The sequence below is a fragment of the Macaca thibetana genome, chromosome 4, assembly GCF_024542745.1.
Source record: "Macaca thibetana thibetana isolate TM-01 chromosome 4, ASM2454274v1, whole genome shotgun sequence".
In the NCBI taxonomy this organism is placed as follows: domain Eukaryota; kingdom Metazoa; phylum Chordata; class Mammalia; order Primates; family Cercopithecidae; genus Macaca; species Macaca thibetana.
In genome coordinates this window covers 12,030,915-12,053,923 of record NC_065581.1, presented here as the reverse complement: position 1 = coordinate 12,053,923, position 23,009 = coordinate 12,030,915, and the positions used below count along the sequence as shown (strand labels likewise).

Genomic DNA, 23,009 nt, shown 5'->3' with positions numbered 1-23,009 from the left:
TACAATCCAAATCTAAGTTACCTCATCTGTAATGGGTTAGAAAATAGTACCTACCTCACAAAGTTGCATGAGATTCAGAAAAAACAAGAATATTTAGAGTAGCACTCGACATGTAGTTGGCACTCATTAATGATTACTTATTATTATCTAATAAATACTCAAATATTTTATTCCCCATAGCCTTTTGACGTGCATGAGTAATTGAAAAAAAAAAAAACCAATTTTGGCTTCCTTGCTGAAAAGATGTAACTTAGAATTAATTTAAAAATTAAGAAAAATAATGAAATGTTTAATTACATCAATATCTGTACCTAATAACTCATAAATGTTTATACATTTAAATATCATACTCAAAGAGTAAAGAAATTTAGTTTAATATACAACATTCCAAATAAAAAAGAAATGGAAGCTTTTAGGAAGCCGAATAAGGTTAACGTTAAAGGAATAGTTTTATATGTATAATCTCTAATATGTGTTAAGTAATTTCTGAAATACTTTAACTTAATGTAATAATTTCTAAGTAAATTCCATAATAAATTTGCACATTCTACAAATTTGTTCAGTGGCACTATGTAACACTATCACCTAGATTTTACCTAACACTATATTTTTAAAAAGAAAAGATCTGGCATTTATTTCACAGACTTAAGCAACTAGTTATTCTTTAAGTTGTAATATGCGTTAAGTAGTCAATGACTAACAACTTTACAATGTATTATTTCACCTAAACTATTTTTTACTCTACTATAAAAAAATATTAATATTTGGCTCTCATTCAAATTTCATCAGAAAACTAAGAAGTCAAATAAGTTTCTTTATATTTGGTAAATTTAATACATGATATGATTTCCTCATGAGAAACAGATTTTTACTTAAAAAATTTCTTTCGACAGTAGCTTGATGTGTAAGTTAAAATTACCAATCACATTAATTTTTAAACAAAGGCAATATCCACAATGATATCCACAAGAAAACAAAAGACAAATATAATCATCATATTCAATTTACCACTTATGTCAACAAAAGCCATAAAATGATCATACTATAAACTTGTTAGCAATTCTCTATTTGATGTAAAAGTATTTCCAATAAAATATACTAATAACAATGATTAAAATTCTCAAAATGTATCTCTTCAGATATAAGCATTTTATCTACAAAACATGCAAGTGATTTTCTTCTACATTTTAGGCAGGAAAAAATCTTATAACTTTCATTGATTCATTTTTCTTCTATTAGCCATTTACACTACTCTATAATATCTATATAATACTACTAGGTAGTAACACAGTCATTTCTGGTTACAGTTTAACCTACCATATTAGATTTTTCCAAGTGTATTAGTTCCACAATAATGTATTTGACCTGCTGCTGATTTCATTTACTTATATGCAAACATGCCGACTGAAGTTAGTCTCTTTTTATAACCAGGGTGTACACTGGTTTAATTGTTTAAACTCTTTTCATCAAATCACATCAAGTGTAGGAAATCACATCAAAGGGTGGGAACACATACAACATTACAATCCTTTCATTTCACATAGAGAATCCACAGGCACTTGCACAAACATATCCGTCACACCCAGGGGTATGTGCACAGTCACGTTACCAGCCATGACAGGTCGGCCATCCCCATTATCTGTGCCGCCGCGGCACACCTGAGCTCCCTGCCCCTTCACATCACATTTAGGAGCAGCTCTAAAGCAGACTCTCGCTCATGGGCTGCCTCCTGGAAGTCCTCCCCCACTACCTCTCCATGGCAACCGCAGCCACAGAGAAGCCAGTCCACCTCTTACGCAAATGAAAGGAGGCCACAAATGTCAGCAGTCACAACATCCCCATTTTCCCTCCCTACTTAATTTCCTTCTTAAAGTCACAGTAATGCATTCTTCTTATTCTGCATCTGAGAGCACCTTCGCAACCATTTAATGGCTAGGAAAGCAACTTAGGAAAATCAGAGTTAAAAATCCATCTGTGTGACCACTTACATAACATGACTGAGAATCCAAAGACGATTATGATTTGCTGAGCTTCATTTACCGACACAGTATCTCAGCAAGCCCCCTTTATGTCTGGGCATCCTAGTATTTGAGATATGAGTCCTTTAAGGTATTAACCATCCTGTAATTTGGCTTTCTTAAAAACAACAGAGAGAGGCCATTCATTATGACGCTCAAGAAACAATCAGTGCTTAATATGCATTGTTACTTTTGCAGATTCTCATATATTTAGAAAAGTCAAGGTTTTAAAAAAACATTTTTACTTTTAAACGAAATAGTCAACTATCTATTAATAGTTCTACAGGAGGGAAAAACTGAACAGATTATCATTCACTATTCACCTGTCATCAGGTTTAGTTTATACTGTAGTTGTCTAAAGTTTTATTTCCTAGATATACATTTAAAGAAGCAAATACAATGGCTAGCTTACACTTCATGTGGCTACAGAGATTGGAAAGCAGATGTCAATCCCCATTAACCAAATCATGATTACAATAACTGTTTAATATATAGATGTCAGATTTTAAAGTATGTTTTAATCCATGGGATGCACCAAAGTATCAAATTCTGTAAGTGGTTATAAACATGTGATGGTCTAATAATAAGAATTCCAATTGAAATAGCCTGGAACAAGATACTACTGGTGAACAATATAAATGTGGTGGGTTGAATATCCCCCAAAACATGTATTCTCCCAAGGAAAAATAAACTGAAATCCAAAACAGTTATGTTTACATGAAAAACAATATAAGAGAATAATTAGAACATTAAAAACTACATATACATGTATATATGTATACGCATACACATTTTTTAGTTGTCTGATGAAAAGGACAATTTAAAAACTTGAATTCTTCAGCAAAACATTTACTAAGTATCTACCAACATGCTATGTACCCTACAGTTTAGGGACATACGGACATGAGGCATTTTCATGGAGGGACTCTCAGAGGCGGCGGGAGCTGTACCTCAAGCAGTCCCAACTCATCCCAGCTGATGTTCCGGGAGGCTTCCCAGAGGGACAGGAGGTGAATCTCAAGATAAAGTTTCAGTCCACAGCAGAAAAAGACTCAAGAGACTCAGCACAAAGCATGATGGTTAGAAACAGCACAGTAGGCAAGGAGAACCGCAGGTAGGTGGCAATGCAAGGAGCACCACCAGAGGGATATGGCAGGAGAAGCAGACAAGATCATGGACCCAGTAACAAGAAAAGAATCTAAGCCTTTATCCTGAGGTTTAGAGTTAGAGTATAGTGTTTTAGATAACACAAGAACACAATCCCATTTAAACTTACTCAAATTATTCATTGCTTTTGGTTCTAAATGTTTAGCGGGAATCCCCACCCAACCTCTGTACCCCGCCCCCCAAAAAACATAGGATAAGAAAGTATGAATGTCAGCTGGGTGCGGTGGCTCACACCTGTAAATTCCAGCACTTTGGGAGGCTGAGGCGGGCAGATCACTTGAGGTCAGGAGCTGGAGATGAGCCTGGCCAACATGGCAAAACCCCATTTATTCTAAAAATACAAAAATTAGCCAGGTACAGTGGTGGGCACCTGTAATCCCAGCTACTTGGGAGGCTAAGGCAGGAGAATTGCTTGAACCTGGGAGGTGGATGTTGCAGTGAGCCAAGATTGTGTCACTGCACTCCAGCCTGGGCAACACACAGAGTGACACTCTGTCTCCAAAAAAGAAAAAAAAAAAAAAAAAAAGCATGAATGTCTATGTCTATGCGTCTCACATAAAGAAGCTGTTAACTGCACAGAGCAAGGTACTAAATCAATACATATGTACATACTTACATATATATTTACATGCATACATGCATGCCTGGTAAAATTTTCTTTTGCGAAGTTTACTAGGTCAGTCCCATGTGACTTGTATCAAGAGACCAGGGGTCTAGTTCCAGCAATGCCATCACCATTACGGAGCTGTTTGCACCTGGCTGCTTGCCCAAGCTGCTGGAGCCACACCCAGGAAACGTGGAAAATCTACCCCCTGCCTAAAGGTCCCATTCCAGAACTTACTACCCCAAAGTAACGTAGTTGTTCAGGTTGTCTGTCTTTCAGGCTAGACTTTAGGCAAGAGCCATATTTTATTCATTTTTATATCTCTAATATCTAGCACAATATTTGTTCCAACAACAACAACAAAAAACACATTTTGAACCAATGCTCTCCAGGTTCCTTTCAGCTGCAAGATCAATGATTCTAGGATTTTAAGAGTCAACTTCAAAAGAGCTAGCCAACTGGGGGGTGGAACTAAAATGTAAATGACATAATCAACTGCTTTCTTTAACTTTCTTTTGACAATTTCTATTTCTCTAAACACATGACTGGGTGAATGCTATTTTCTAAACACTAACATTGTCAGAATTACCACTAAGCACTTTATAAATGCAGTATATATAAATTTTACACATTTTTTTTTTCCCAAATCACTGGCAATATTGACACTGACAAACACTCTCAGACCAAAGGCCCCTTACAGGACAGCAGCATTTTGGTTTGAAACAATCAGAATCAATCTGATTACCTAGATGCCTTCCTTCTCACACTAAAGCGATGTGACAACTCAACATGCTGGCCTCAGGGACTTATGTACTCTAAACCTAATATTCTTCACATTTTACAGTTACTGTATGATTACTGATTATCAGAAAGGATTCTACCGACTCCCCTCCCATTGTCCAAATAATTATTAAATTTTATATTCATCATTCTAATCTATTTAGAAAGAGTTATAATATCAAATATTCAAGAAAGAAGTCTCTTAACCAATCCTGAGCATACCAGAAGATGCTACTAACTAGAATACCCCAGAGCATCAAAGTCAGGAGATACGAACTGATGGTGAAGCTTTAGAATGAGTTACTTCATGAGACTATAACACAGTCATCATCTCTGAGAGTCTCTGATAAACAGAAAACAGAACAATGGAGGTAACCTCTTCAAGTTCCTCTTATTTTTGAGATTGTGGAATCTGCAGATTAATATCAAGATCATCTCTAGACCATATACCATATACCCATAAGCAAAACTACCAAAAAAGGGGTAAGGAGGAAAATGTGTATTTTTTTAAGTATCTAGATTACCAACTGCCAACCATTTCAAGCATGAGGCCTTCCTTTCAACAAAGAATTCTATAGTCCTCCAGTTGACAGTAGTTATATTTTTATTATCTGTTGATTTAGCAAACATATCAATAATAAAAATATAGGCAATACTTTTAAATGCACCTATATTTCATTAGTCACAACAGCATCTATATTCATTAATTTATTTAAAATATAGTTGTACTCAAGTATATAAAAAGACTGAAATATCATCACCAAGTGAGAGCTCAAGAACATAAGGATAGCTTGTTATCAGAAAAATCTCTGCTTACAATTCATTATACAGAGATATTAAACCAAAACACTGATAAAAATTCCATACCCAGACTAGGCACATGGTGAAACCCCATCTCTACCAAAAAAGAAGAAAAAATTAGCCAGGTGTGGTGGTGCACACCCGTAGTCCCAGCTACTCAGGAGGCTAAGATGGGAGGATCACTTGAGCTCAGGAGGCAGAAATTGCAGTGAGCCAAGATAATGCCACTGCACTCCAGCCTGGGTAACAGAGCAAGGTCCTGTTTCAAAAAAAAAAAAAAAAAAAAACCAAAAACATACCATTATTTCCAAAATACTCAGAAAGTTATGATTAGAATAATTTCCAAAACTATGTAAAAAATATCTATGAGAAGCTAACTTGTATTTAACTGTGAACTACCAGTAGCATTGCCATTAAAGTCAGGTTTTTACTGGTGATAGTATTCAATACTTCACTAGAGTCCTGGACAATGTAATAAAACAAGAAAAAATTTAAAAGATGCATAAAAATTGTAAAGAAAGAAACAAAATCGTTTTATTTGCAGCTGATATGATAATCTAATTAGACAAATTCCCCCAAAGTCAACTGAATTGATAAGAATTCAGTAAAGTGGCCATATTCAAATTCAACTTACAAAAACTGATCACTCTAATATACTTTCCAATGTACAACAAATAAATGAACAAAAAAGTACATATACGGAGATAAGGCAAATGTGGCAAGATGTTAACTGCTATGAATTCAACTGAAGGGAACACAGGTTACTATTATTAATCTTTCCACTTTTCTTTAAGAACATCACACTAACTCAGTCTAAGGCTCTATACAACGTAATAAGTAAATTCAAGACACTTCCCTCATCTTCAAACCTCACACTGCCCAGTCACTCACTGGTAATTTATTGACCCTATTTCAAGTCCAAATAAATCCCAAAGACATTTAAACTTATTTTCTGCTCCAGACTCTTCACTTCCGGTTCTTCATTAATCTTTTTTTAACCTTAGTTTATTCCAACCTTTCACCAGATCAAGGATAAAACTAGGACCCCCTAGAACAAGTGCGTCGAGCCATTTAATCCAATATATGACTTCTGCTACCTAAGTTGCTGAGCAAGCGCATATAAAATAAAAGGAGCAAATAACAGCTCATCTTTTCCACGAATATTACATATAGTACAGTTCCCCAAAATGATGCACACTATCCTTCCACATCTCACTGTACTCACTTTATAACAGCACTGGCTTAATAGAACACTTGTCTTGGGCTTTATGGACCAAGCACGTTTATCTCTATCATTTTGCTGATTTTGTTTAACTTGCTTTGTGAGCAGAGAAAGGCTCTTTTAATCACAGTGATGAAATCTCGTGCTTCAAATCCAGGATGCTGGCAGAAATAACTCAATTTGTACCCTGAAATTTGCTAGCTTAGAAAAAAATTCCAGCTCAGAAATCAAACATACAACCAAAAAGGATTAAAGATTTCTTCTCCTCTAAGCTGGATATTGGTGAGAGAAAAACATATAAATACAATGTCCATATTATATCCTCTGGTTTGTGGCAGCTCATCAGATAAGGAATCGAGGTTTTCTATTTCAAATAGAAACAACAAAAGATGACAAAATAATGATTTTAACTGAAGAATTTTCTTTCCTGTTTAGATTCCTCAAGCATACATTCTAAAAGCATACTATAACTTTAGGTTTGTAATGTTTATTACAAGTATAATTCTATAATAATGTATTAATTATTTAGTGTTATACTTTCCCACTAGGCAGTAGGCTCTACAAGAGCAGGAACGTGCCCATCTTGTTCTGCACAGAAGTCTGACTACCTAGCGAGAAGAAATCTACATCTCACGAGAAACTGAATGAAAGTAGATCAAACTGAAGCTAACAAAGGTAACTTTCTAAAATGAGTATTTAACATGTAGATAACTTTTTCCTTCAAAGTATTTCAGGATAAACATGCAAATGAATACCACCACCCTGAATTAGATTCTCAAATGCTCAGATTTTGTAATGAGCAAGAAGCACAACATCAAATAATATGCTATGTCATGAAATCATGTATGTTAATCAGAAAAGTGAAAAAAGAGGTTCCACAATAACCAAATAAAATGGAAACAAGCTAACCTTACAACAGCAAAAAAAAAAAAAAAAAGTTAATTATGGTGAAGTCATGTGATACAGTATTATGCAGTCATTTGAAACTGATGTCTACAGGGAATTTTAACGACACTGAAAAATACTAGTAATAGAAAATATTAAGGGGAGCATCTCAAAAGATACACTGTATGATGCCAACTGTGTTTTAAAATTCATGTATGTGTAGTTATATATTCATATGTATATGTGTGTAAATGTGCATGTATACATAGTCTAGATACATATGTAGGTATATGCATATATATCCATATGTATACATATAAATGAAAGATATCAAATTGCTGATAGTAGTTATTTCTGGACGGTACAGCTATGAGTGACTGTAACTTCTGTATGTGGATCTTCCGAATTTTCTGCAACAGACATATAGTATATGTTTTTCTGTAAATATACCTACAGACTATATACTGTTTTTCATACCATAGTTTCCACAGCATAAACCTTGGTATCAATCCAATTATTTGCATACTCATCAGGCAAATGAGTGAATCAAATGTAATAATCCCAAATATCTCAAGTTGGCATCACAATTGACAGATTAAAGTAAATAAACACAGAGCGGGCATGTATTACATGTTGCTGGGAGTTATGGGCTATGCGAGCCTGAAAGCAATTAGCTTTCAAGTATGACAGACTATTTGAAGTGGAGAAGGGAAAGATAACCTATTTTACTGATACTAACAAGTTGTAGCTCACATTTCCACATGGAGAAGGATCAAATGTACATTCCCTTTCTGCTATCCTATTTGTCATATTCTTTATTGAAAAACAATAATGACCTTAAATACAAGATACATTATGTACCAAGATGTTCATCCTATTTATTATGGAAAAGGGCTGAAAGCCACCATATAACAGAGCTTGGCATGTTTATCTCTACATTTCTCTTGTCATTTTCTGTTTTGTGAGGGAAGGGGTTTGATATGATTGGGAAAGGAAAATTAATGTTTTCTTTTCTCTCCAAATATATACTGGCTTAAGCAGTACAGAGTCCCCCACAGAGCATCCCCCTACCCCACCTCCACTTTGGTTTCAGTCAAGACATGGAATCAATTCTGCCCTTACCTAGGGCTGTAGACTCAGAACTCCCCCACACCATCTCCACAGGGCCTCAGAATATTTCTATTAGTCTTTTGCCCCTTCAGACTCATAGGTACCTATTTATGTTTTTTTGTTATATCCTAAAATTTTAGTTAATTTTAAATTAATGGTGTTTTCTTATAATAATTTTCCCATGGCTTATAATACATTTCTGTACTGCTTCTCTTATTTTTAGCCTTGGTAAACTTTATCTTGTAACTTGACTAGAAAAAAATCCCACTCTTCTTTTAAACAAACCACAAATTGACAGTCAGGACATCTCAATGTTTAAAGAGCAGCAAATAAGATTTGGCTATCTATGCCACAAAATATTCCTACACACACACACACACACACACACACACACACACACACACACACACACACACACAGAGGAACAGCATATTGGGAAATGTTTATAATAATTTTATACCTTATCTACTGCAAATCTTTATAATGGAACACCATATACTATGGACACATGTGTTATATTTTCCCCAAAACAGATGTAAATTAAAGCAGTTGCACAGAAAGTCTTCCGATCTTGAAGAAAATTATAGCTACGAAGTGTAAAGGCAAATACTCCAATTACAGGAACTACACAGCTTTGCAATAATGACAATCAAATTATTTTAAAAACTGTGATGAGAATCCCCTCCCAACCCAAGAAATTACTTTCTGAGCATTTGCTACAAGTCTCCAAAAGACAGCATTTCCTAACCATTTTAGCCTGCATTTTTAAAGCATAGGAAAGATTGTCTCATCAATTAAAATTTCTAGTTTACAGGTGGTTACTTAGTTTAATCTGGTGAAATTAGAACCTCAGACTTCATTTTAAGACAAGAAAAGAAAGTAAATTGAGGTAACAAGGTACACTGGGAATAGTAAGGGTTTGTTTTCAGACAAACTGAGGCTCAATTCCTAGTTTGGCCATTTACTAGGTACATGATACAAGGCAAGAGACTCCAACTCTCCAAGTCTCAGCCTCTTTCATAACAAAAAAATTAAATAGTGCTATCTGCCTCATAAGATAGTTTTAATTCCTGAAAGAGATGACTGATGGAATATACCAGACACAGAGTAGATACTCAATGTTAGCTCTTACAGCCTTTTTCACAAATACTACAAATTTTTCAAACTGATCAAGTGACTTTACACACATAAGGTTTGGACACTATTGTAACAGTTTCATGTACTATTGGAGGTATATTTAGAACATTAATTTTTTAAATGGTGTTTAAGAAAGTTAAAATATATTAATAAAAACCCTCATGCTCTACAAAGCTACCTCTAGGTGGCCCTCTAAGTGGCTTACTTTGGGTGGTTCCAGTAAGATGCATTTCATTATTTAATGTGTCCTTGTTAAGTAAATATAACGTAAAGTAAAAGAATCAATACATTCATAATCTGCCTGTATATATATATATGCCATGGTCTTGATTCCGTAAGAAGACATGTCTTTATTCATCTAAAGCCATGTACAAATGGAAGTAGAATTTCCAAAGACTGCTTTTAAAATTAAAGGCATGTTTCACAAGTTTGCAAAAGCTGTTGCAGCCTCTTAGATTTGTACTGGCTAACCACACACCATGACATGCTATCCTCAGTTGGAAAGTCCCCCCACACAGTATTTGAACTCATTTTGAAACTGGTGAGAACAGTTCCTCCTATAACTCATCTGGGCAAGTTTATATAAAAGAATAATTTTTCAGAAAGCCACAGAGGTTCTCTCCCAAGATTACTGAAGTATAATTATGGACAAGTGTAAATATGGAAAGAGAAGCTAACTAAAAGTAAAAAGCATAGTGAATAAGAGTTTATGAAGATTTATATAAAAAGAAACAAAAACAAATAAAAACTTCAGCCCACCTAATAAACTAATTTTAGTAATACCCATTCACGCACCACCCTCCCCACCACCTCCCTTCCCCAGAAAAAAAAAAAGTTTAAGACTGCATGTTAACATGTAAAGATACCTATAGCTACGTATTTATATTTTACCTATATATTATATAGTATTTAATTTGGGTGAAATAATATGTACAGATTATATAGTATTTACGTATATACACTATGTATACACACACAAAGTAAAGGCAAAAATGGAAAGATAAAACATAGTAGTCTTAAATGGTTACTTATTGGAGGAGAGAAGGCAGAGATAGAAGATGGACTTTTTTGACAGTATCTTGTTTTCTAGATGCTAGAGTCATGTAAATATTTTCTGTGATTGTAAAACAAAAATTTTAAATAAAAACTCCTAAAAATCAAAAATAAAATGTGACAAATGAATTTCACACGTATTAGGTGGTAGCACAACCACACAGAGAAGAATGACTGACAGTGAAACACATTAATCATATATCCGTAGTGGGACATACCCTAATGACAAAAGAAAAATGGTGGTAGTGGTGCTGGCATTAGAAGTCTGAACTGCTGTGTATATAAAAGCAAGTAAGTAGTTCTGTCATTCCAGGAGACACTGAGTACAGTCTTTTTCGCTGTGAGAGAAAGGAGACAGAAGTATAAGATCCAAGAGGGGAAGTAAAAACCCTGTCATCCTGATATTTATTTATTTATCTATCTATCTATCTATCTATCTATCTATCTATGCTCTTGTGTATGTGCTGCACACGTGCACACAGCATCCACTGAACAGGCCTGGGGGCAACTGCCAACCCAGTAGCAATGAGCATGCCTAGCGCCTGGCCTGTGGTTCCCCAAAACCATTTCCCACCACTTCTACCTTCATCAATACAACATTTCAATAGGTGGAGACTAAGACCCCGAAAAAGTAGGAGCAAAGATGTGGAAGCAGGAAAGGCCTACTTAGGATGAGCAAATGGCCCACCAGGCCAAGGGCTAGAAAGCAAGGGCATCTGCAGTGAAACTGGCTGGAGGGGCCTGGCAGGGCCCGACTGCGAGGAGCTAATCTTGAAAGCAAAGAAAGCTGTTTATGATTCTTGATGAGAGGGTGGGAGTCGCCCAGCTGGCCCCATGGTGTTTAAATTATTATTATTATTATTATTTAAGACAGAGTCTTGCTCTGTCGCCCAGGTTGGAGTGCTGTGGCCGGATCTTGGCTCACTGCAAGCTCAGCCTCCCGGGTTCACGCCATTCTCCTGCCTCAGCCTCCCGAGTAACTGGGAGTATGGGCGCCTGCCACCATGCCAGGCTAACATTTTTGAATTTTTAGTAGAGAGAGGGTTTCACCATGTTAGCCAGGATGGTCTCTATCTCCCGGCCTCATAATCCACCCGCCTCGGCCTCCCAAAGTGCTGGGATTACAGGCGTGAGCCATCGCGCCTGGCCAATGGTGTTTCATTTTTACAGTGCCCATGTGTGGCAGGCATGAACTCTCGTTATTTACAGACGAGGATGCTAAGGCTTACCTGGCAAATAGAGCATGTGGAACAGTCCCAACTCTAAACTCAATCGCAGTTTCCTAATACAGGCTTGTTTCCACTGGGCTGGCGGAGTAGGTGCCTGGCATTTAGGGCAGGTAATGGTGTCAGTGTAAGAACAAGTTAGAGAATCATCGACAAAGCTGATCAGATAGGAGGCTTCGACTTTCTTAGGAGCAAGAGGGGCAGACTCTGAGCACCTCCGGATATACATGCTCCAGAGAGCCCACATCATCGCCAGCAACACCCCAGAAAGTGACATTCATTCGGTGAATACCTTGTAATTTTTCATCCTCATTTTAATGTTACAAACCAGTTCATCAAATTCTAACTCTTTCTAACAGTTACATCAAAAAGGAAGCAAAATTTCACAACAGAAATATTCCCTCATTACATAATAAAAATTGCTGAAATCCCAAATAGAGCACACTAGAAAAAGGAAGTTTGTTTAATAAAAACTACGCAAATGTGCCATCAAAGTATAAGCTTATTAGTGGAAATCTACAAATTTAATTTGTTTAAATAAGTTTGAGTCATCTGTAAATCATCCCTCCATCTTTCTTTCTACATATAAATAGCATGTATTATCTGAGCAAGTAGATAGAAAAATATCTTCTTTAGTTATTTGTGAACAGAGAACTGGACGAAATTTAAATAATGAAGAGCCCTCCTTCAACTTTAATATCCTATAGTCATTCAAAGAGACACGTCTGATCAGGCGGAGCAACTGGCATGATGGTCCCCGACTAGTGCAAGGTCTCGCACACTCTGCCAAACACAGAAAGCCAGTGCTGTCGCCCCACAAGCTCCCTGAGGGGCTAAAACACCACTCAGATTCCCTTTCTCCAGATGCTGACCCACTCGGCAGCCAAATCTTAGAGAGAGGGTCAGAACCCTGCAGAGGGAGGCTGCTCACAAGGGGGCATGCCAACAGTACCTGCACCTTAAAAACAGGTGAATCCTGCCACAAGAAATGTTATTAATTTCAAGCTTCTGTGTACCAAAAAGATTTCAACATATTAGCACCTGTTTCAAGGGTGCTCCTGTTATTTGGTAACCCACACCCCATAATAAATGTTATTATGATTATAAATGGCTTGGGAGTATCACCCCATAGACTTCCCCCCGCCCACACCCACCTTTTGCTGCATTCTCACCTCTTTTATTTTCTTTTGCGTAAGCCAGAGTTGGCTACACTTTGGAATCTAAAATCTTATAATGCCCAGTGAGTAACTATCTCCACATTTTCTTTTACTAACATCATATTAAAATGCATTAAGCAGCCAGTGTGCTCAGTGGACACCACATAAACACTCTGAGGCTTGATTTTGGTTTGAATTGTACAGACTAGTGGAGAGAAAATAACATGAAACAGTCCCCAAGCAGAAAGAACAGCTTTACCATTCTGCTCAAAAGTGAGCCAGTTAACTGGAAAGGGTCACAAAACAAGCCTGTATTTCAGTTTCACAAAGATTGAATAATTTTATATAACTAATAGTAAAAAGGAGACAATCTGGTTTTAGCCCCTACGGTTCTTTAAACTGGAAAGGTATTTTTAAAAACAAGCATTCTGTATTTGCCCTTAAATGATGAATTTTCAATTAGAGAGTATATCCAGGTACCATTAACAACAGATTGTGCGTGTTTTTAAATGCCCTGTGACTCACAAGTAGAATCTTGATTACTAAAAAATAAAGTTTAAAAATGGTAAGATTTTGGGGTAGGATGATGGGCATATTGGTTGGAAGGCCAAGAATGGCTGGAGAGAAGTAGAGTGTTGGAAATGCATGCCATCTCTTCTCAATTCTAAATGATCATTTCATGTCTAGGTGACAAAGTTTAGAAAAATACGATCCTAACTTTTTATTCCAGCAAATGTTCTTTCCCTTATCTAAAGGAGCAAGAAGGTGTCCACTCTCCAGCCTTGTCACACACTGCTGCCGCGGACGGGACACAGGTGCCTTCCCAAGGCCTTATGCTTCACCATGGCCCACCTGCTCTTACCACTGGGCCCAATGGCAGCTAAAATGTATGACTTTTCAAGGTGGGACAAAGAACTGGCTGAAATGGAGAGGCCCACTTCACAGAAATCTTGTAAGAAGTTGAAACACCCGTGGTCCTGAAAGCTGGTGAAAAACAGAAGAGTCTAGATGCATCTCTAACTGCAAAATGGGAACAGCAAGAGTCAAGCATACAGCTCACTTACAAATTCAGAGGGCCTCTAGGCACACGCCAAAACCATGCGAACTGCTCAGTACTCAGATGTGAAAAGCAAGGAGGGGTACTGCTCTGAAAAGACAAGCGCAACGAACCCAAAGTAAAGGTCTGAAATTCTTTCCCAACCCGCTTACCGAGGAAACTAAGAGGGTTCCATGACTGCAAGTGATCTGTCACGATGCAAATACCACTAAATTAAAAAGCTTTCTACCAGGTGTATCCACAGGAAAAAGGTGCCCTTAGAAGTACCTAAGAAATGTAAGGATGAAAACCGAAGGAAACATCCGCACCCTTGGCCAATCCCACCCCAAAAGCACGGTGAGGGAAAGGCCAAACTCTAACAGCAATCAGCAGTGTGACAGGATGGAAAGAAGGTGTGTTTGTGGCAGAACCCCTGCTTCTGAGCAGCACCTCTGCCCCAGTGGCTGTGAGACCCGGGATAAGAGACCTGGGCTGCCCAGAGCTACGACGATCCTGTCTCCCAGCACCGTGGGGATCACGAGGTAGCAGCACATGCAACAGCACAGTGCCTGGCACAAAGCGCACATGCAGGCAAATCAGCTTCCTCCCTTCACCCAGTTATGCCTTCCAAAACCACCATTACACCCACTGGCCAACCGTCCAATTTCCTGATTCCTCTGTAAAGACACTGGCGAATTGTCTCCAGTTGTTTAAAACTGCATGGTCTTTTAATGCCTATGTGCATCACTGTACAAGGGCTACACTTGACATTAGCATGGTCCCAAAATGTTACAAGACTTACACGTATTTGTAGGCATTCAGAATTATGTCACTTATTTAATGTACAAATTACTGCTAAAAGCATTGCAATAGTATTTTATGCCTTTAACAATGTGGTCAGCTGGGCGCGGTGGCTCACACCTGTAATCCCAGCACTTTGGGAGGCTGAGGCTTGCAGATCACGAGGTCAGGAGTTCCAGACCAGCCTGGCCAACATGGTGAAACCCCATCTCTACCAAAAATACAAAAATGAGCCGGGCGTGGTGGCGGGCGCCTGTAATCCCAGCGACTCGGGAGGCTGAGGCAGGGGAATTGCTTGAACCCGGGAGGCGAAGGTTGCAGTGAGCCAAGGTCACGCCACTGCACTCCAGTCTGTGCTACAGAGCGAGACTCAAGTCTCAAACACACACACACACACACACACACACACACACACCACACACACAAAACAGTGTAGTGGCAGTAAGAAGAAGTTTAAAGCTTTGGATGAGGCCACCCAGAATTCTTTTTTTTTTTTTTTTTTTTTTTTTTTTTTTGAGACGGAGTCTTGCTCTGTCACCAGGCTGGAGTGCAGTGGCACAATCTCAGCTCACTGCAACCTCCACCTCCTGGGTTCAAGTGATTCTCCTGCCTCAGCCTCCCTAGTAGCTAGGACCACAGGCATGTGCCACCATGCCCAGTTAATTTTTGTATTTTTGGTAGAGACAGGGTTTCACTATGTTGGCCAGGATGGTCTCAAACTCTTGACCTTGTGATTCACCCATCTCAGCCTCCCAAAGTGCTGGGATTACAGGCGTGAGCCACTGCACCCGGCCGGCCACCCAGAATTCTAACTCCAACGTCTGCTCTGACATTCACTTCCTGGGGGACTGCAGCTTCTCACTTCTATAGGCCTTAGCTTTCCTCTTTCTGAATTGAGGACAACGAACACAGCAATGTGCCACAAGACTTTTTTGCAGTGTTAAATGTGGTAATGAGATTTGAACAGGTCCAGAAATGCAATAAGAACTCAATAAATGTTGGCCATTATCCCTAATAACACAGACAAAATATTACCATATGGTTAATTTTTAGATTGCTACTCAAGTTTAGAATATCAAAGTGTTTGCAAACACATAAAATTATTTTTTGAACATGAAGTCTATAAAATCTACAAAGGTAATTCAGATACTTAAAACAACCAAGGTGTAATGTTTCTCATTAGTTTCTATATTGCTAAAATTATTAAAAATTTTCTCCCAGTGAATTCTGGGTGATTTAAATTACATGAATCTCATCTCTTCGCTTGACATTTCAAACAAGATACTTAACATTCTTTGGAGACTCACATTCATTCATAAAAAAAATTTCAAGTATTAAAAATATAAACAGCTGGATTTCAAATGGGTAGAATTTTAAAGATAATTATAAAGCATAATTTAAAGATAATTATTGGTTTCCCAATACTTGGGACTATTCATTATTATCAAATTTTTATTAGGCACGTATTCACCACTGCAGATGTAATGGAGAACATTTTAACAGGCATACATTGTTAAAATTATAAGGCAATTTTAATTGTCATTTAATAAATGAGGTTTGAGCTTTGTCATCAGAGGCGTTTATGTGCTAAAATCACCATGCTAACAAATCTTCCATGGCACCAGTAGGTTACAATCAATCGCCTCTAACAAACATTCCCTAACATAGCAGGGTACGCTTCATTACCAAGCATTAACTCAACATGCATTTACTGAAGAAATTAATGGGCTATCTCAAGGCTGTGCCCACTGCACAATCCCAGGGGACACCATTCACAATGTATTCTAAAGCTGGCGGCACAGTGGTCCTGTGCCTCCTTTCTACCCTAACAGCACCTTTAAAAATGTGCTCAACTCATGGGATGTTAAAGGAAATATACCAACAAATACATCTGCCCTGACATGTCAACATAAACCCCACCAAGCTCCACCCTCCTTTCAGCTGAATCTAACGTTTCAGAAGCCAATACCTGGCGTGAAACAAAGCTGCCCTGCCTCTCCATCCAGTGAGCAACACATGGCACCCTCCCAGGACCCAGGTGACGAGCTGCTTCTCTGAGATGAACGGTGGAGGTATTTGGATCCACACACACATTCACCCAAGCCAACTTCTGATCAAGCATATGAATAAAAATGCCCAGTAGATGGCGAGGGTTAGGAACAGAGCTGAATGTGCTAGAAGACAGCCAAGATCCACACAATGTTTCATCACCCTGGTGATCTCATTAGTCTAGTGTTCTAAACAACTCATCTAAATAGCCACAGAAGCCCTAGAACCAGAAAATAAACATGAACCTTCTTAAAAAGCAAATTTGACTTAGCTCTATCGATGGGTTACAGGCAAACATCACAGTGGAGGCTCCAAAATGCATACACAGGAGGGATGTGGGTACCGTCTGCTTCAAGAAGGAAGGAGGAACTGGCTGAGGCACTTCACTGCAAACACACATGCACAGCAAGCCCGCAGCTGCACATAGGTGCGCTGGCTTTGAGGGGGGCACAGCGCGCCCTCAGCTACACAGGTGCGCTGGCTTTGAGGGGGGCACAGCGCGCCCTCAGCTACACAGGTGCGCTGGCTTTGAGTGAGGGACAGCAAGCCCGCAGCTACACAGGTGCGCTGGCTTTTGGTTGGGGGACAGCAAGCCCTCAGCTGCACGCAGGTGCGCTGGCTTTGACTACTTTGAGGGGCGCTAACAGGGCAATGGGATGGTGAGGGGGTGGGGAAGGAAAGCTTCCCAAGGTACCCTTTGGTGCCAACATAGAGTCCTTAACTTAAAAGCGGCTGTTTTAAAATTCAACTGAAAATATTGTGTAGAAATTAGAATATATTTTCCCCCTTAGGAAAAATTATACATTGGTTGCTGTCTTGACCAGTCCATAAAAGTCCACAAATGGACCCCTAAAATAGTAAAATATTAACACAGAACCCAATCATTGATTATAACAGTGTTCTATGGGGGTGGGGGAGACTCACTTAGAATTCTTACTCAGGAGCCCAGAAACCCATGTGTGCCGTGCCATTCAGGGCTTTAAGATGGTGGTCTCCACAAGGGCAGGCTCACTCCAAAGGAAGCATCATTTACACATGCAGGGCATTGAAAAAAATAAACATTCCCAATGGATATTTTAAAAGACAGCCCAGAATAATCCCACATTCACATGCTCCCCATCTTCAACGATTCTCCATATACTCCTCCACACCCGAGATCCACTCCTCAGATGATTCTGAAGCAAAACTCTGTGGGAACTTCTATCGTAATGACTGGAATGCCACTGGCATCAGAGGGCAGAGACACTAAAATTGCTAGAAATCCCACAAAACCCAGACAGTCTCTAAACAGAAATTACAGAAGTGCCACTAACAACACAGCAAGGCGACGCTGATCAGCGTCTTGTTCAACGAGAACTTCTGCACTTGATGCTGAAGCCACTAATACCCACCGAGCTAAGAACAAACCCAGGAAAATCATGAACCTTCTTAAAAGACAAATTTCATGGCGGGGCACGTTGCCTCACGCCTGTAATCCCAGCACTTCAGGAGGCCGAGGCAGGTGGATCACCTGAGGTCAGGAGTTTGAGACCAGCCTGACCAACATGGTGAAACCCCATCCCTACTAAAAATACAAAAATTAGCCAGGTGTGGTGGCAGGAGCCTATCCTGTAATCCCAGCAACTTGGGAGGCTGAGGCAGGAGAATCACTTGAACATGGGAGGTGAAGGCTGCAGTGAGCTGAGATGATGCCATTGCACTCCAGCCCGGGCGACAGAGCAAGACTCCGTCTCAAAAAAAAAAATTCACTTAGAAAGTGGAAATAGGAGAAATGCCATTATATGAACACTCATGTGCAAATAAATATCATACAAAATGCCTGCCTGGATCAACTCATTTTGTAAGTAAAGACAGTAGGTAAAAACAGAGACTTGAGAATCAAAAGTTAGGATATTTCAAGTAAACATTAAGAAATGTTTAAAATAAAGAAGTCTAGTGAAGGCAAGCTTACCCTTTTGGAATTTAGAACTTAACTAAAAAGCCACTGTTGTCAAAAGAGTATAGCACAGGAACAAATAAATTAGTGGATCAGGCCATGAGTCAAAGCATATATCAGAAGTTACCATACGGCAATTCTGCGAGAAAAGGATTCTTCATTTAGTAAACAATACTGAGAAATTGGCTTTATTTGTAGGGGGAAAAATGAACTCCATAACCTCATGACATATACAAAAATAAGTACAAATGGATTAAAGATCTAAGTGCAAGAAATACCAATTATGCTGAATTCAAAACATCAATTATAACAGAAACCATTATTTTATGTATCACTGAAAGAAGAAGTACTATTAGCTAAGTCATGATACACTATTATAAGAAATAACTTCAGAGATACGAAAGTTTTTTTTTTTTTTTTTTAAAAAACTATATATTTTGGAATCAATAAAATATTTGATAACCTAAACCTACTTCTATCAGAAGTATTAGAAGAAACTTTAAGAGGGCTATTTGTACAATTGCAGGTTAGAATAGAAAACATGTTGACGGACTCAACTACAAAAAAGCTTTAAAATTCTGTATGATAAAGGCACCATTAATAGAACTAAAATACAGATTAAGAGAATCACTGTAAATAATATATATTATAAAAATAAGGCCGGGCGCGGTGGCTCAAGCCTGTAATCCCAGCACTTTGGGAGGCCGAGACGGGCGGATCACGAGGTCAGGAGATCGAGACCATCCTGGCTAACACGGTGAAACCCCGTCTCTAATAAAAAATACAAAAAAAAAAAAACTAGCCGGGCGAGGTGGCGGGTGCCTGTAGTCCCAGCTACTGGGGAGGCTGAGGCAGGAGAATGGCGTGAACCCGGGAGGCGGAGCTTGCAGTGAGCCGAGATCTGGCCATTGCACTCCAGCCTGGGTGACACAGCAAGACTCCGTCTCAAAAAAAAAAAAATAAATAAAAAAAAATAAAAGCAACAGGTAAATAAACCTACAATCTCATAAAAATAATATATATTATAAAAATAAAAGCAACAGGTAGAGTGTGTTGGCATACACCTACAATCTCATCACTGTAAATAATATATATTATAAAAATAAAAGCAACAGGTAGAGTGTGTTGGCACACACCTACAATCTCATCACTGTAAATAATCTATATTATAAAATAAAAGCAACAGGTAGAGTGTGTTGGCACACATACAATCTCATCACTGTAAATAATATATATTATAAAAAAAAAAAGCAACAGGTAGAGTGTGTTGGCATACACCTACAATCTCATCACTGTAAATAATATATATTATAAAAATAAAAGCAACAGGTAGAGTGTGTTGGCATACACCTACAATCTCATCACTGTAAATAATATATATTATAAAAATAAAAGCAACAGGTAGAGTGTGTTGGCACACACCTACAATCTCATCACTGTAAATAATATATATTATAAAAATAAAAGCAACAGGTAGAGTGTGTTGGCATACACCTACAATACTATCACTGTAAATAATATATATTATAAAAATAAAAGCAGAGTGTGTTGGCATCACTACAATCTCATCACTGTAATAATATATATTATAAAAATAAAAGCAACAGGTAGAGTGTGTTGGCATACACCTACAATCTCATCACTGTAAATAATATATATTATAAAAATAAAAGCAACAGGTAGAGTGTGTTGGCATACACCTACAATCTCATCATCACTGTAAATAATATATATTATAAAAATAAAAGCAACAGGTAGAGTGTGTTGGCATACACCTACAATCTCATCACTGTAAATAATATATATTATAAAAATAAAAGCAACAGGTAGAGTGTGTTGGCATACACCTACAATCTCATCACTGTAAATAATATATATTATAAAAATAAAAGCAACAGGTAGAGTGTGTTGGCATACACCTACAATCTCATCACTGTAAATAATATATATTATAAAAATAAAAGCAACAGGTAGAGTGTGTTGGCATACACCTACAATCTCAGCAGTCTGGGAGCCCTGAGGCTAGGGAGGTTGAGGCTGCAGCGAACCATGCTCGGGCCACCGCACTCCAGCCTGGGCAACAGAAAGAGACCCTGTCTCCAAAAAAAAAAAAAAAAAAGCACACGAATATTAATGAATGGAATTTATGTACAAAGGCTGTAAGGATGTTTACTGCAGTCGTTTGTAACGGCAAAAAATAAAAGTAAAACTGAAAAGAAATAAACAAAACTGGCCAGGCACAGTGACTCACACCTGTAATTCCAACACTTTGGGAGGCCACGGCGGGTAGATCACGAGGTCAGGAGATCGAGACCATCCTGGCTAACACAGTGAAACCCTGCCTCCACTAAAAATACAAAAAATTAGCTGGGCATGGTGGCACGCGCCTTTAATCCCTTCTAGTCGGCTGAGGCAGGAGAATTGCTTGAACCTGGGAAGTGGAGGTTGCAGTGAGCCGAGATCGAGTCATTGAACTCCAGCCTGGGAGACAGAGCGAGACTCTGTCTAAAAAAAAAAACAAAACAAAATAAACAAACAATTAATTTGTTCTGTCAAAGAAATAACTGAATTAGGTAAATTCTTATTAGAGATGATATAACAGATTAACAAATTAAAATCTGCATGTAATGACCTGAAGGACATGAAGGATGCCTACACCAAACTCTTAAGTGGCGGGGGACGGGGACACGTAAGCTAGAATGTAATGTATACAGTAGCCCATATTAGCAGCTAACCCACTCTCTCCAGCTATGTCTTTTTTTTTTTTTTTTTTTTTTTTTTGAGACAGAGTCTCACTCTGTTGCCTGGGCTGGAGCAGTGGTGCCATCTCAGCTCACTGCAAGCTCTGCCTCCCGCGTTCACGCCATCCTCCTGCCTCAGCCTCCCAAGTAGCTGGGACTACAGGTGCCCGCCACCACGCCCAGCTAAGTTTTTTGTATTTTTAGCAGAGACAGGGTTTCACCATGTTAGCCAGGGTGGTCTCGATCTCCTGACCTCATGATCCGCCCGCCTCAGCCTCCCAAAGTGCTGGGGGATTACAGGCATCAGCCACACTGCGCCTGGCCAACTATTTATTTCTAAAAACAGAAAGATGCAGGAGAGAGAGCAAACTGTCAATAGCTCAGAGGAGAAAAAGGGACAAACAGACCGACTGATAAAGTCTGGATATTTGTCCCAACCCAAATCTCATGTTGAACTGCAATGCCCAGTGCCGGAGGTGGGGCTGGATCATGCGGACACATCCCGCATGGCTTGGTACTGTCTTCGTGAGAGTGAGTTCTCCTGAGATCTGTTTGTTTACAAGCGCGTGGCATCTCCCCCCACCACTCTCACTCCTGCTCCTTGCCATGTGATGTGCCTGCTCCCTCTTCACCTTCCACCATGATTGGAAGCTTCCTGAGGCCTCCCCAGAGGCAGATTCCTGTACCCTGTAGAACCATAAGCCAATTAAACCTCTTTTCTTAGAAATTACTCAGTCTCAGGTACTGCTTTATAGCAATTGTAAGAATGGCCTAATACACTGACCAACCTGACATGACTTTTATCTTCAAAAATTTAAATCACACAAGTTTTGTGCATAAAGCAAAAAGTTATCAGAATTGGGTGTTTCTAGCTCCACAAGAGTGTGTGAAACAATTAGTATATTGAATATATTACTGTTTTTCCCAGTCATCGAAGTTTCTTTCTACAAAAAACAAAACAGTAGTATAGTCTCAAAAATCTACAGATAATTAAGATCTGTGGTCACAAATTTAAATAGGTAAATCCACCTGTATCTTGATTAAAGACAGAAGGAAAGCAAGAATCAGATCAACAATGCTTCATGTTGTGTGATAGAACTAAAGAGAAAATGACACAATTTTAAATTATTCTTATCTTTTGAGGATTTAACTTCTATGAACATCATAAAAGATTTGCACCACCTGGTGGAAAAGCAAAGATTCAAACACAGTTAAATCTCTTTATTACAGAGTGTTTCTTAACTCCTGGATCAAAAGACCTTTTGGGACTTTGATGAAAGCCCAGA

General features: G+C 38.6%; 1 protein-coding gene across 6 annotated transcripts in view; it reads right to left on the bottom strand.

The window, feature by feature from the left end:
- The window catches only part of HIVEP1 (HIVEP zinc finger 1), a 157,453-nt gene that overhangs the window by 104,068 nt on the left and 30,376 nt on the right, over positions 1–23,009 (bottom strand). Inside the window, exon 1 of one of the 6 annotated variants that reach the window (XM_050789574.1) lies at positions 1,318–19,389. The exons of the other annotated variants lie outside the window; for them this stretch is intronic. The gene's annotated coding sequence lies outside the window, so the exon portion shown is untranslated. Of the gene's footprint in view, positions 1–1,317; positions 19,390–23,009 lie in introns of those variants that run through there. 6 annotated transcript variants of the gene reach the window in all.